General features: G+C 45.4%; 1 protein-coding gene across 1 annotated transcript in view; it reads right to left on the bottom strand.

The window, feature by feature from the left end:
* Window positions 1–12,313, bottom strand: part of LOC131588529 (zinc finger protein 850-like) — a 78,077-nt gene that overhangs the window by 11,078 nt on the left and 54,686 nt on the right. The gene's annotated exons all lie outside the window — the stretch shown is intronic.

The raw sequence follows: 12,313 nt of genomic DNA, 5'->3' as shown, positions 1-12,313 counted from the left end.
AGGCCGGAGGTGGCTGCGCTGTGCCCGGGGCTGGGCGGGAAAATTCCCGGCGCCAGAGGTTTGTGTGGCCCAAGGAGCCAGAGGAGTGGTGTGCAAGTGACTTTATTGCTGCCCAAAGGGAGAGGCCATGGGCCATTTGCCGTGCGCTCTCTCCAGTTGTTGGAGGACGCGGCCTCGTTTTTGTCCTGATTTTCCCGGCCGCATGTCCCTGTCCCTTTGCCCAACACTGGCGGAGGTGCTTGGAAGGTTCATCCTTCCCGATCCGCCTGCTGCATGTCCTTTTTGTATAACATCCTGTGAAAAACGAGGTTCACATAATTTTTATAGAATTTAAAAGTTTAATAAAAAAACAATTAGGAGAAAAAAATAAAGTAAAGTATACAGATACGGCCGTGTGTCTCTGCATTCAGCTAAGAGAGCACCCCTTACTACCAAAGGATTGTCCCTTAAAAACAGAATCCTACTACATATCCATAAATTCTCATACATATTCAGACATTCTTCTTAGGATCTTTGGTGTTCTTCTGTTTAGTTTTCTCTTGCCCCCTTCTCAATAGATCAATCTTCTTGGCATCATCGAGATTTACATTCCCTGATACCAGAAATGCAATAAATTCCTCCCCCCCAGAGTTCTGGTCACTGCTGTCTTCATCTGGATAAGATAGTTTATAAAAGAAAAAAAGATCTCCAGCTAGCTTTTTCAGTCTTTGGGTTACCCAAACAAAAGTAGTTTTTGTTTTAATGCTATGTCATAGCTTAACATACATGTATTATACCACTATTTCTAAGTTTCATTATTAACAGAAATAAAGAAGACTATATTATTACAGCTAAATTTTCCAATCTTATACATATAATATTCATTATAATACTTGCGAAAAGCCAATAATATGATATGTATTTATAACAATATCCCCCTTTTTTCTTTTAATGAATCATTTGGCTTGAGCAATATTTCTTGTCCTTTAGCCTTCATTATTCGCTTGTTTTTTTCCCAAATTAATCTTGCTTCTTCAAGAGGATCTTCTATGTTGTTCTGTTTCTTTAACACCATAATTTTTTGTGCCACTCTAGATGTAGTCAATTTTGGATCTATAGGCATTGTTATCACTTGCATACTCTGAACTACTCTGGTGATTAGCTGAATAAAGCAGGGGATTAAACAAGGAAGAAATATCAAGCCAGTTGTAGGACACAAAAGGAAGAAGCCTGACTTTTTCCACCATTCTATTTCCAATAGATTATCCCACCAACTGCTTTTTAGCATTGGGTCCCATTTTTGAACTGGTACATGTGCTGTTTTTCTGATATCATTGACTATATCTAGAATGGCATCCCCATTGTCATCTATTTTTAAACAACAATCTGATGTATTAAATTTCCCACAAACACCTCCTTCTTCAGCTAACAAATAGTCTAAAGCCAACCTATTCTGATATATTGCAGCTCTGGCTTGACGTTGCTGAGTGGATATTAATTCTATTACCCGAGCAGTTTTATTTGTTATTACTTCTACAACTGCCTGGAGTCTTATGATGCGATTTAGTATAAATTGGGGTTCGGTATCCCCAACTCCCATCTTGTGCCCAGGTGGCTGGCCCATAGGTTTCCAATATGTGCTCAGGAGGCCATTTCTCATCTCCCCATTTTTGAAATCCTCCAATCTCCTCCCTTTTGCTTCTTTTTAGGTCCTCATATATTGGCACTCCTAGTTTGTCTCCATTTGGTCCTGGCAGAAGAAAAAATCCTGGCTGTATAATTCCCAAAGTACAACTCCCTTTCCATCGTGGGGGGAGTTTTGGGTATGCTCTTTTTCCACATATCCAAAATAAGCCATCTGGTGCTTTCCAAAAATCAATTTTCTGTTGATTTAAGTTGTCCCAGAGTTTGGAGATTTCAGGTATACTAAAGTAAGGATTCTTGCCTTTATTCTTACATTGAAACAGTTTAGTTTCATTATTATATTTGCAATCCCCTTCCTTTGTTTTTCTGGGAGCCCAGTACCAAGTTGGTTCATCTGGGATCCACCATGTGGAAGTTCCATTACTAACTTTATATCTCTTACAGGGAGTATTTCCTACTTCATTAAGGAAATTCCTCCCCGTGCGCCAGAGACATTCTTCTCCTATCACTGTTGAGCTTAAAATCCACCCTTCAGGACGGTTTTCTCTCTTTGTAATTGTCTGGTTCCATTTTAGGAGTTCAATTGGACCTAAGCTGCTGCCTTTCCGTGGCCATTCTTCTGATGTCAAAGCCCCTCCACATACCCAACAGTTAGTGATGTTAAGTTCCTTACTGATTCTCTCTCCCAACTCCACAAACTGTTTTTTTCCCAGTCTTGAGATATCTATTTCTTTTCTTAATTGTTGTTCTAGTTTTGTATACAAATCTTGAAGTGAAACTGACACAGGATTAGATTGCTGTGGTGGTTTTGCCTTTTTGCTTATCAGTTGTTCTTTTTCTAAATCTTGGGTTTTGCTCTCAATAACATATGTAAAACAAATCCATCTCTCCCCTTTTGGACATTCACTTCCTAACCTATTACCACTTGCTCCCAAATTTTCTGTAACCCAATATTTTTTCCCATTATGCATACAGTGACCTAGTTTGGATGGGTTATAACAGTGACTGTTGATACGGGTATGAGTGACAAAAAAGGAACCTCGATGTCTTTGCATATACAGCTTTCGGTAGCATTTATGGCTCGTGTTTGCTGGTATTCCAAAAGAGAAAAGACAAAAAATGAGTGCAAAAAAAGGAGTAACAGAGGTCTGGTTTGGCTTGTATTCCCACCTCCCATGCCTATGGGGTTGCTACGCATAGCAGGTGTATTGTATCTTCTTGGTGGCGACTACAGCGGCCAACCCGGTCTTGCCCTCTATTTCCTTATCAACTCCTTTTTGTCAGTTTCCAGGCAAATAGCTTTTGGCACTTCCTCTTTTTTAATTTCTCAGTAAATCCTTTTTGACACCTTTTAACAGTAGTTTCTCACCGTTTCTTAGGTATTTCCCACTCAACAGGCACTAGTAATCTCCCATCTGTAAAGCGAAAGTTATCATTTAAGTTATTCTTAATAGATTTGGTACACAGCACTTTCTGCAATGAGAGGCTTAACTTTGTGAACTACAATACTTATTTTTCTCTAATTTAAGTACTTATATTTAATCCAGCTAGCATGTCTCATACTTGTTGCAGCGGCCTCAGGGAGACAAAGAGTTACATTGTCCCACCCCAAACCCCTTGTGAAGGGCGGCCCAGGAGTTCTGATTGGGTTTGAGTCCCTGGGGGGTTCTCCCTTGGTGTGTTTCTAGTGGTCCCTGACCCTGAACTCCACCCTCAAAGGTGTAAACCCTCGATTCTGTCCCTCAAAAACCCCTGCTGTGCCTCTGTTCGGGGCTCTCTGTTCTGGATCTGAGTTTGTTCTCATGCTGAATAAATGGTTTCATGAACGGGAGCCCGTCTCGTTGGTGTTTCATGCTGGTCCCCAGAATCCTGCTGCTTCCCTGGACGAGATCCTGAGGTTGCAGGCTGCAACAAATGGTGAGAGAATGCGGGCATCCAGTGAAGCACCAGGAGAACAGCAGGACCCGGCTCCATGGACACCTCGTAAGTCCCCGGCTGATGGCTTGAGAGCCGGCGAGACCCCCGCCTTGGAAAGGAGGACTCGAGAGTACCTGGCAGGGAGACTGGGTTGAGAGTGCCTCGGGCATGGGGAAAGAAAAGGGATTACGGAGGTGTGGGAGCTGAGACCAGACGCTGGGACAAGCACCTAACATCACCCAACGAGACGTATTATGGACGAGACGTATTATGGACGATATCAACACTATGGACGATATCAACATTATGGACGATTAACATTATGGACGATTATGGACGGTATGGATCTTCCGGTGGACTGTTTCTGTCTTCTGTGAAGTTCCTTTTTTTTTTTTTTTTTTTTTTTTTTTGGTGTATACCTCCCTGTACCTTCCCCTTTCCTCTGTTCCTAAGGGCAGGACAAAGGGTGAAAAAAGCTAAGATGGCTCGGGGTTGCTGCCGTCTGCCCGCCGTTCCGTGTCCTCCTTCACCCCCTGTCTTTCCATATTCCCCGTTCCCTGTCTGGGAAAGTCCATCCCGGACCCCCCCCCCATCCCAAGATGGCGCCGGCCACGCTGCCTGGGATCCCTGGTTTCCCGCCTCGCTCCTTCTTTTCCGGTCCCAAACCTTCCCTTCCCGAACCTCCCAGTAACTCCTGCTTGGCCCCATCCCTTTGTTCGGTGCTCCACCCCTGGGGGCTGTGCCTGTTCCATAGTGGGCAACACCTCCTCTGGGGAAATCGAAACTGTAACCGAGCTCCGAAAGCCAGTGTTTCACCCAGATCATCTAAAGGGCGACGCCCACATGGGAGCCGGAGCCGAAGCTGGAGATCGAAGAATTCTGCCCCTCGTCAGAGGAGATCTAAGAGCTGCACCCTTCCTAACAGAGAATCCTAAAGTGGAAGAGACTGAACAAAAGAAAAAAAAATTATGTTTGCATTAAGTACCATCACCGTTTAATTTGCCCGGCGTAGTCCGAGATTTAAGTGTTTGTTTTCAATTTTGTTTTTTCTGTTTGCTTAATGTGTTTTGTTATTGAGCTATTGGTGTCCCACAAAGCAAAGTGGGTGCTCTGTGGAAGAGGTGAGATTTTAAGGTGTATGTTTGGAAACATTTTAAGCTCCTAATTAAAATTTGAAAAAAAAAAAAAAAAAAAAAAAAAAGGAGCAGATGTTGCAGCGGCCTCAGGGAGACAAAGAGTTACATTGTCCCACCCCAAACCCCTTGTGAAGGGCGGCCCAGGAGTTCTGATTGGGTTTGAGTCCCTGGGGGGTTCTCCCTTGGTGTGTTTCTAGTGGTCCCTGACCCTGAACTCCACCCTCAAAGGTGTAAACCCTCGATTCTGTCCCTCAAAAACCCCTGCTGTGCCTCTGTTCGGGGCTCTCTGTTCTGGATCTGAGTTTGTTCTCATGCTGAATAAATGGTTTCATGAACGGGAGCCCGTCTTGTTGGTGTTTCATGCTGGTCCCCAGAATCCTGCTGCTTCCCTGGACGAGATCCTGAGGTTGCAGGCTGCAACACATACTGGGATGATTTAGACAAGGTATATGATGTGGCACTGATGGAAGTTGTGATTTTCTCCCCTCCTTTATACACATCACAGGCAAAAGCAAAAATAGATGAGGATTTCCCGACCAAAACAGCCCCAGTCCTCCTGTTTGGGGTGGGAATTTCCCCCCCCCCCAAGGTGGATATCGAAGGTGTCCCAGAACTTGTCCAGGCAGGACTTGAAATTACTGATACAGGCTTGCTCTTACTTCCCAGTTAGGCGTAATTCTTAGCTCATCCCTTGGATCATTTGGATTGTTTCAGTTCACTACCGCCGGTCTCTGTTCAAGAGTCCATTTGGTATCACTCGGTTTTGGTGTTATAGTCCGATCTTATTGGTGTGAATCCAACTTTACTCTTTGGTCCAGATTGCAGCTTCGCTGCCTTAGTTATCAGTAGTACCTGAAAGGGATTTCTTAGCAACACAGGAAAAGTGAAAACATCACATCAAACAAAATTTAAGAGTAAACATAGGAGCTAATCTCTTTCTGTGAGTTCAAATTAGTTAAACAAGAAAGGCTAGGTTAGTTTTGACTTCAAATCCTTTTAGCTCTTTTTGTAAAATCTCTGACTTCTGAGGAAGTCAAAGGGGCATTTACAAATCCCGTATTTCCCCCTCCCATTGGGACTTCTCGTAATGGGAATAAACTAGTAGCCTTTCTGTATTGTTTTGGGGAGGAGTCAGGGGAAACCTTCTTTTGAACTAAGCTTCTTGTATTTTGGTATGGTACCTCTCCGTTACGGGAGAAATTCTTTAGGAGCGCTGCGTCCATGGCAGAGGTTGATGGGATGGTGAAGGCAGGGATCCGTCCCGCCGCTGAGTCCTCCAAGGGGGGCCGTAGGCAGGAACTGGTACCGGAACCACCGAGAGAGCGGAGTCTCTCGGCAGAAACCAAAGCGGGGCGTGGACAGTCTGCAGGTGTCTGCTGGGGCAGGAGCAGCGGTGCCCAGCGCAGCCGGCACGGACACAGCCACCGGGGCCGGGATGGCCGGGGCAGCTGCGGGAAAAGTGACTGAGGATGGGACAGCGGGGGTGCCCAGTGCGGGCACAGCAGCCGGGGCTGGGGCAGATGGAACCCCCGGCAGGGCCGGCGGGGTGCCCAGTGCGAGCCACGCGGCTGCAGCCGGGGCAGGCGGGACCCCCAGCGGGACATCTGCAGCAGGCGGGGGCCAAGCAGGAGAGGAGGGGGGAACCCTTTTCTAAAGGGTCCCAGCTTTTCTCTTTCTTTTTTTCTTCTTGTTTTATCTTTGAGATTTCTGATATTTCTAGAATTTTTACTCTCTCAGAGTTTGTGTCCCCCATCCAGCATGCTGCATATTCTTTCTCCTCTGCATTAAACGGTTCTTTTGAATTTACAAACACGTTTAAGGCCTGACAAATCCAAGTTTCAAAAGAACCATATCTAGGCCAACAAACGTGGTCAGATCTTACTTCCTTGTTTGCCCATTCAATCATGCAAAAATTAATCATCTTTACTCTATCCTTTTCCCTTGTACTTGGGGTAATATCCCAATTAGCTAACATAACTCCCAAAGGGCTATCTTGGGGTATTTCTTCTAGCAATTTCTTTTTACCTTTGTTTTTCCCCAAACCCGACTTACTGGTTTTCTGCCCCTTTTTTATTTTTTTTTTTTTTAATCAATTTATTTCTACCAACCCAAACACTACCTTCTTCCCCACCTCTTCCCAGGCACTGAAAACCCTTTTTCTTAACAATACAATATTATACAATACCATACAACACAATAAACTTTCCCCCCCCCCAAAAAAAATAAAATTAAACATAGATTCAACAACATTTTCCTTCCTCCATTTCCACCCGCTCTTTTTATTTCTTTGTCTCTTCTCTGCTCTTCCTGAAATCTTACACTTTAAACCAGAAAAAAAACCAAAACAGCTCACTATCACAAATGCTTACTCACAATCTCACAAAAAAATTGTCTTGGGGCTTAACAAAACAAAAGCTATAACTACAGGGTGCCCCCCCCCATTCCCCTTTAATTGCGACTAACCCCAGCACCACTCTGCATTCTACTTGCACATCTGGCTTTAGAAAGAGCTCTCTGAGAGCCTCACACCAGTCCTTAACCCCTCACCACAACACAAACAACCTAATACAGTCCACTTCCTTCTGAACAAACTAAAATCAACTATTTATAATAACAATTACACATTTATTTACTCACGTTCACTCACGTCTATTTTACTCACTCACTCATTTTTACTCAAAGCTAAACAACAATAAAATACGTTTTATTTTCAAGTTACTGATATCTTCCCATGGGTATTATAAGGCCTTGGATGTTTTAGGTTTCTTTGCTGTACCCCTCAATCCAGCACTGTTAACCCCGGATGCTCTTGGCTGTACCCCTCAATCCAGCACTGTTAACCCCGGATGCTCTTGGCTGTACCCCTCAATCCAGCACTGTGTTGGGGATCCCCGCTTTTATCCCGTTTTCCCAGTGGATTGTGCCAGGAAAACCCTCGGCTCCCTTTCCCGAGGGGCTCACCCCTCCCCTGAGACCCAGTCCCAGTGACCCCGGGGATATTTTGCAACCCCCCGCTTTCCGCTCCCCCAAAGATTACTTACAATCCCTTTTCTTCTCTGGGTCTTCGTGCACAAGAATTATGGAGCAAATACCGCGGTTTAGGGAGCCTTTTTCCTTTCCTTTGCTTTATTTCTTCTCCTTCTTGTCCTCGGGGTATTTACCTGCAGCCACTGCTGACTCACACCAGGGGAAACGGAGCGGGGTCCGCTGAACTCAGCAGGGTGCGCGCTTTTTCCCACTCAGGATCCCTCGGTGCTCTTCAGAGGCGAGGTGTTTATCCTGGACAAAGAGCCCCCAATTGTGAAAAACGAGGTTCACATAATTTTTATAGAATTTAAAAGTTTAATAAAAAAACAATTAGGAGAAAAAATAAAGTAAAGTATACAGATACGGCCGGGTGTCTCTGCATTCAGCTAAGAGAGCACACCTTACTAACAAAGGATTGTTCCTTAAAAACAGAACCCTACTACATATCCATAATTTCTCATACATATTCATACATTCTTCTTAGGATCTTTGGTGTTCTTCTGTTTAGTTTTCTCTTGCCCCCTTCCCAATAGATCAATCTTCTTGGCAGCATTGAGATTTACATACTCTGATACCAGGAATGCAATAAATTCCTCCTCCTCAGACCTCTGGTCACTGCTGTCTTCATCTGGATAAGATAGTTTACAAATGCAGGAGTTCTCTAGCTATTTTTCCTCAGTCTTTGGGTTATACAAACAAAAGCAGTTTTTATTTTAATACTATGCCATAACCTAACATATATGTATTATACTACTATTTCTAAATTTCATCAATAACAGAAAAAAACAAAACTATATTAATACAACAAAATTTCTCATTCTTATACACATAACATTCATTTTAATATTTATGAAAAGCCAACAATATAAAATGTATCTATAACACTGGGCAAGATATTAACCCTTTCAATACAGAGATGAGACCTACAAACCTTGTTCATCTCTCCAGGGACAGAAAAGGACAGAGTAACAACATGCAAAAAAACCCAACATTAAAACATCAAAGTCAGTAAACAAAAAAGACAAACCTTAGATAGAAAAAAGATGAAAAAATGGCAACTGAAACTAAAATATTATTATAGTAAAGCCATAGAAATAAACAATGATATACTAAAACATCTCCTTTAATTCATGAAAAAAAAGTATAAAAAAATAAAGTATACAAATTGTAAATGTAAGGAAAAGCATCCATTAATGAAACCAAACAAATGTTAAAGTAACTGTAATCCCATAAAAAGTTTGAACAGAAAAATAAATAAAAACAATAAAATGCCCTTTGCCTCCAGGGAGAGAAGAAGAAACCTTCTGTTTCCAAAGATGATCACAAAAACAGAAGAAGAAAACAGTTTCCTTCAAACAACTCATCCTTAAAATAACACCCCATGAATTCATAACCCATAGACACACCTCTAGGAGGGCTGTAAAAATGAGAAAAATGTCACGATAGAAAAAATTTTTCCCAGATGGCTGCTCTTTGTAAAAATAAAAAACCACAAAAAACCTGTTTCTTGTAAAAAGGACTCCATGATACAATAAGAAAAGACTCCTCTCCCTACAAAAACTAATAAAAAACTCTTGTGTAATGAATACTGTTTAAACATCCCAAGTTCTATCTCTATGCTGTCAGTTTAAAAAAAAAAAAAAACCACAAAAGTTATTCAGGAGAAGAAAGGCGTTCTGAAAGTTTTATTCTCGTATCTCATTCTTGTAGTCCTGTTAATAAAGTTTCTTTAATCCTTTTAACTTTTAAGCCTGTTTTGCCCTTCTCCTAATCCATATCTCACAATAAGAAATGAGTAAGTGCCCTGGAGATTTCAGCCAGCGCTAAACCCACCACATTATTTAGTGCTTTAGCCAAAAAAGTCAAATTAGCCAATCTCAGCCACTGCACCAGACTGAAGCTGAGGATCCCCAGCCAAGCTCAGAGGGAGGAGAACACAGCATTTGTGGGATCCTTTCCAGTCTGACTTGCTTTAGCTGCACTCTGGGGGAGGAGAGAGCAGGAGAAGGGTTGGCTGAGTCCTCTCCCCTCTGCCTTGCCCTTCTCTGCTGGATCCTCAGTTCATCCCACACCCACCCCAAGACTCCATCCCCATCCTACTGGTGCTGACGGGATTAAAGGAGATAAAGAGGAAAAACCCAAAAATGTAGAGAGGAGAGAAAAAGAGAAGTTTAAATGCAGCTTAAATATGAAAGAAATACATGTGTTAGTGACTGCTGAGAGTTCAAAGGGAGCTGAAGGGTTTGCGAAGGGACAGGAGCCCGTGAAGGGCTCAGGAGCTGCTGCTGCTGCCGGGAGGGAGGAAATGCACCAATGGCTCCCAGCAGAGTCTGTGCTTTGAGGCTCTTTCCCAAACAGCTGCAGGAGGGAAAGCAGCTGAGTTTGGAGGAGGAGTTTTCTGCTGAGGTTTCCTGTTTGGAGCTGTCACAAGCTTGAGCTGCTCAAGGGAAAGGCGGCTCTGCTTCCAGCAGGGCCCAACTGCACGGGAGCACAACTTGGTTCCCTGGCCCTGAGCCAACGGGCAGCAGCAGCTTCTGTTCCCTCCTGGCTCTTGTGTCATTTCCAGCAGCACAAGATACACCAATAAAAGCTCCTCCAGAACATGCCATGATCAACACAACCTGATTTCATTGCATGAAGGAGCTCTGACAGTCCCACGGGCTCAGGTTTGTTTGTCAGTCAACAGAGCAGGGAAAAGCACAGACACATTCCCTGCACAGGGAATTCACAGGAGGAAAGTGCAGCGCTGGAGGATGTGCTTGGATACAACGTTCCCACGGCAGTTTTGGGGATAAAATCGTCAGGAGAGAGAAAAGAAAAAGTCCTACCAAGGGTGGGCTGGGGAGGGCTGGTGCTTCCCGGGAGGCTCCTGAAGCTCAAGAGGACAAAGCCCAGACCTTGTCCAAGCTCCGAGCTGGGTCTGAGCCAGAAACCAGGGGGTGGCAGAGCCATTGCTGCTGAAGGGCTTCAGATTGCCAAAGCTAAAGTGTCCAGTATCAAGGAACAACTTGAGGTTACGGAAGTCCCAGCGCCCACGTTCCATCCCCTCATTTCAAGCTGAAAGCAGAGCTCCACTTCTGACTCTGCTTTTTAATAATGAATGTAAAAATTCAACAAAATTCCATTAGAAAGACCCCATGAAGGTTCACACTGTGAGAGCTCACTCGAGACAGCCACAACTCCTGCCCTGGTTCAGTCCTCGTCAAGCCCACTGTGCTTGCCAGCTGCTTTGCTCCAGTTCCTCCCAAATCACCATGAATTCCACTGAACTGAAACAAATCCAAGTCCTCGTGGTTCGGGACAAGGGCAGGGAGAGGTCCCTCCAAACCTCCCTGGGAATCACCCCAGAGCCCTCAGCCTTCCTTCTGCCCATCCCTGAGACCTCCTAGTGGCTCCCGTGGCTCTCCCAGTCCATCCCAGCCTCTCCCAGTCCATCCCCGTCACCCCAAATGCCCCCCTGATCCATCTCGCCTCTCGTGGAGTCCCTCGCCTCTCAGCCAATCAGAGCGCGTCTCTCTGATGACTCATCAGTTGCCGGGCAGATCCACAGAGCCGAGAGCCCCGCGCTGGACTCGGCCTCCCAGTGCCGCGCACTTCATTCCCAGTCCCTCCCAGTGCCACCACAGTCCCTCCCAGTGCCACCACAGTCCCGCCCAGTGCCACCACAGTCCTTCCCAGTCCCACCACAGTGCCGCTCAGAGGCCCCAGAGTCACTCCCATTACTTTTTAGCCCATTCCCATTCTATTCCGAGTTCATTCTCACTTCACTCCCAGACCTACACACTCTCTTCCAGTGTCCCAGTATCTGCTCTCATCTCTTTCAGTGCCACCCCAGGCCCTCACAGTCCATTCCCAGTCCCTCACAATGCCACACCACTCCTCACCCATCTCTCACAGCTCCCCTCCAGCTGATCCCAGTCTGTCTCTGCTCTCTCCCAGTGCCCTCACCGTGTCCATCTCGCTGGTGCCCTCCAGCTCCCAGCCCGGCCCCGGCCGCCTGCTCTGCTCCCTGATGGATTTCTCCCCTGCCCACATCCAGCTGAGCTGCTCCCAGGGCCAGCAGCAGCTCTCGGGCCACGTGCTGGCCACTGCCGTGCTCCCCAGCGGGGACTGGAGCCAGCAGCTCCTGGTGCTGCTGGAAACCGCCCCCGGCAATGCGGGCTCAGCTCCAGCTGCCAGGTGGAGCACGTCAGCCTGGAGCACCCCCTGAGCCGGCACTGGGGCACGGCCCGGCCCCCACAGCGCCGGGGGCAGCGGGGGAGGCACTGGGGGGGCCCAGAGGGGGCTGTGGGACCCTGAGAGGAACAGGAGGGGCTCTTGTGGGTCCTGGGGAGGCTGGGAAGAGACTGGCAGTGATTTACCAAAATAGCGATATTGATCCAGTATCAATATCAATCTGTTATTGGATAAAAAACCTCTCCAACAGTTTAAAGTTACAAAGTGGATGTTTAATCACAGCACTGGGTGAGTGTGGGAGTCATCCCTTAATACTCACTGCAAGTTGACAAAAGATTCGAGTGTCTGTTTATTTAAAAAAGTCTTAAATATCCAAAATACTAATACATATTAATACTAATACATATTCATAATGCTAACACCTCCCATGCTCC

This window comes from Poecile atricapillus, chromosome 26 (assembly GCF_030490865.1).
Source record: "Poecile atricapillus isolate bPoeAtr1 chromosome 26, bPoeAtr1.hap1, whole genome shotgun sequence".
NCBI classification, from domain to species: Eukaryota; Metazoa; Chordata; class Aves; order Passeriformes; family Paridae; genus Poecile; species Poecile atricapillus.
This window is presented reverse-complemented; position numbering and strand designations above follow the sequence as displayed.